Here is a 3,407-nt window from a genome sequence, read left to right as displayed (position 1 = left end):
TTTAACCCCTCTATTGTGTTTGCTTTTCTTTGTACCTCTGTGTTTTTATTGGTTTTCCTACAAGCTTATTAAAGTAAGAACACCCAAATGGAATCCAGGATTAATCCCTCTTAATGAGATTTCCAGGGTATTTGGAACAAAAGAAGTGAGCAATTCAAGCTATTTGTATAGCTGTGGATGACAAATCTTAAAGCAAACACTGTGTGTTTTGGGACAGTTAATGAGCTCAGTCCTCAGGGACAGAAATCAGCCACCAATCAGAGACTTCGAATTTACTCCCACAACAAAACCCTAAGCTGACCTTCTCTTGCAGAGTATAGTGGCTCACAGCTGCAATCCAGGCCTTCAAGAGGGAAGCTCAGTGAAGAGGATAGACTTGAATTCTGGGCTAGCCTGGACTACAGTGTGAGCCTTGATTCAAAGTGATATGAATAAGCTGTGTGATGGCTTAGCCTATTAATAACACCACTTGTGAGGCAGAGACTTGAGGATCTCTGTGAGTTTCAGGTCAGCCTGGGTTAGCAGTCAGACCTTATCTAAGGAAGGAAGGAGAGAGGGAAAGAGGGAAGGAAGGAAGAAAAGAAAGAGAGGGACTTTTGAAAATATATTTATATCCTTTTCAATATTCTTAGTTCTGAGAATTCTTTTTCTTTTTTTAAAGATTTATTTATTTATGTTATGTATATCAGAACACTGAAGCTGTACAGATGGTTGTGAGCCTTCATGTAGTTGTTGGGAATTGAATTTAGGACCTCTGCCCACTCCAGTCGATCCTGCTCACTCAGTCCCTGCTTGCTCTAGCCCAAAGATTTATCTATTATTATAAATAAGTACACTGTTGCTGTATTCAAACACACCAGAAGAGGATGTCAGATTTCATTATAGGTGGTTGTGATCCACCATGTGGTTGCTGGGAATTGAACTCAGAACCTCTGGAAGAGCAGTCAGTGCTCTTACCCGCTCGCTGAGCCATCTCATCAGCGCAAGAATTTTTTTTAATTTAATTTAATTTTTATGCTTATTCACTTTACATCTCACTCAACCCCCAGCCCCCCCCACACACACACACACATAATTCTTCCCCAATCTCCTCACTCCTTCTCTGAGCTGGTGGGACCCCTGTGGGTATACCTCAACCCTGGTACTTCAAGTCTCTGCAAGACTAGGTGCTTCCTCTTCCACTGAGGCCAGACAAGACAGGCCCAGCTAAAAGAACATATTCCATCCACAGGCAACAGGTTTTGGAATAGCCCCTGTTCCATTTGTTCAGGACCCACATAAAGACCAAGCTGCACATCAGCTACATATGTACACGGAGGCCTAGGTGAGCCCGTGCATGTTCTCTGGTTGGTGACTCAGACTCTGAGAGTGACCAGGGTCTAACTTAGTTGATTCTATTGATCTTCCTATGGAGTTCCTATCCCCTTCAAGCCCACAATTCTTATTCTTCCATAAGAGTCTCCAAGTTCCAACATCCACTGTGGGTGTCTGTATCTGTCTGAGTCAGCTGCTGGGTGGAGCTTCTCAGAGGACAACATGCTCCTGTCTGCAAGCATAACAGAGTATCATTAATAGTGTTAAGGAGTGGTGCTTGCCCATGGGATGGGTCACTTCTGAGCATTCTTACAAGTTCCATCTCATAAGTATTAGAAACACTGTAGGCACCAATTTCCCAATGTGTGCCATTTTTCCAATAGCAGTCTCTCCTGGGAGTTTTGGTTAAACAGATAATCAGATATCCTCATGTATTCTCAATGCTAGACAAAAATATCATAACCTAGATGGGATATAGAAAATAGAAATGTTTCTCAAGGTTCTAAAAGCTGGTGAGTTCAAGATAAGAGAGCATTTAGATTCAATGTCCCATGAGAGCCCAACATTTAGCTGACAGCCAGCTTCCTCTGTCTTCATTAATGACACAACCCTAGAGTATAAGGGAACCAATAGCAATCTTACTGACTCTGCTCTCCCTGACCCAATGAATTCCCAAAGGCCCACATACTAACCTGACAGTCTTAGAGGCCAGGATTTCAACATATGAAATGAGGGTATACACAGCTCCAAAGTGTAGCACTAGGTTTACCCCGATCTGCTAAGTTGGAATCTCGGCAGGAGCTGCTAAACATATTTCTACAATCAGACAAAACATTGCTCTCTCTCTCTCTCTCTCTCTCTCTCTCTCTCTCTCTCTCTCTCTCTCTCTCTCTCTCTCTCTCACCCCCCTTTAGCTGTCTCTTGTTCTGTCTTAGATCTTTAGTCTTCATCACTAGTAAATCCATTTTTTATTCTCTGACACAACTGTTTTCTTCACAGATATAGACTGCAGATGTCTAGAAGAATGGTTAGTTGTAACAGAACTAAATTTACTTGGAGAGAAAAAAAGGTCCAAGAATATTTTCTTTCCCACTGCCCTGACTTTTATTAGGGCAGTGGATATTAAACTTTAGCCTTTAAAGCTCATAAAGGAATTGTCAAAACAGATTGCTAGGCTGAAACCTTCCGAGTTTCTGATTCTTCCAGTCTGAAATGAGGTCAAAGAACTTATGTTTTAAACACAGTTCTAGGTAATGTTATTGCTGACGGATGATGGAAGTGTGTGCTGTTGGTTGGCTTGGACCAACAGTCTTAGCATCTTGAAAATACCTTTCTAAAGATGATTTTATTAATCTTGATATAATATCTTTAGGAAGCATTGATTTTAGATATCATTTCTAAGAAGTGATAAATCCCACAGCTCACTGAAAATTCAAAGGAGCACAACAAGCCAGTAAGTACAGCCAGAAGAGACACCACCATACAGCTCTGTAAAACAGGGTCACAGCACTGGGAGAGCAAGAATAGACAGCACGGTATCACCTAAGTCTCTCTTTTAAAAAAAAATGTATTTTTTAGTTTTAGTGTATATGTGTGTGTTTGTTGGGAGAAAAGAGTATGTGGTGAGACTTGCTGCTTACAGAAGCCAGAAGAGGTTTATTGGAGCCTCTGGAGCTGAAGTTATAGGTAATTGTGAGCCACCAAATATGGCCTCTGGGAATTGAACTCAAGTCCTCTGCAAGAGAGGTGCTTAAACCCGATGGCTGAGCCATCTCTCTAGCCCTCACTTAAAGCACAATGAGTGCCTCACATGGAGTATTAATAACTCGATTATGATTTTCTCTCACCCTCTGAACAGCTAGTGACCTTTGTAAAAGAGTGCTGAGAATCAGGATAAGGCATAGCTTGCCTAAGTAATTCTCTTCACCATCACTCCAGACTTCTCACTCTCAAATTAATTTCTGGTGGCTAATACCTGGCCAATTTCACTTTAAATACATGGTGTTGGTATGACTGAACTGTGGCTTTTCCATCTTTGAGAAAGGCTGTGTGTGTGTGTGTGTGTGTGTGTGTGTGTGTGTGTGTGTGTGTGT

Source organism: Mus caroli, chromosome 8 (genome assembly GCF_900094665.2).
Source record: "Mus caroli chromosome 8, CAROLI_EIJ_v1.1, whole genome shotgun sequence".
NCBI lineage: Eukaryota > Metazoa > Chordata > Mammalia > Rodentia > Muridae > Mus > Mus caroli.
This window is presented reverse-complemented; position numbering follows the sequence as displayed.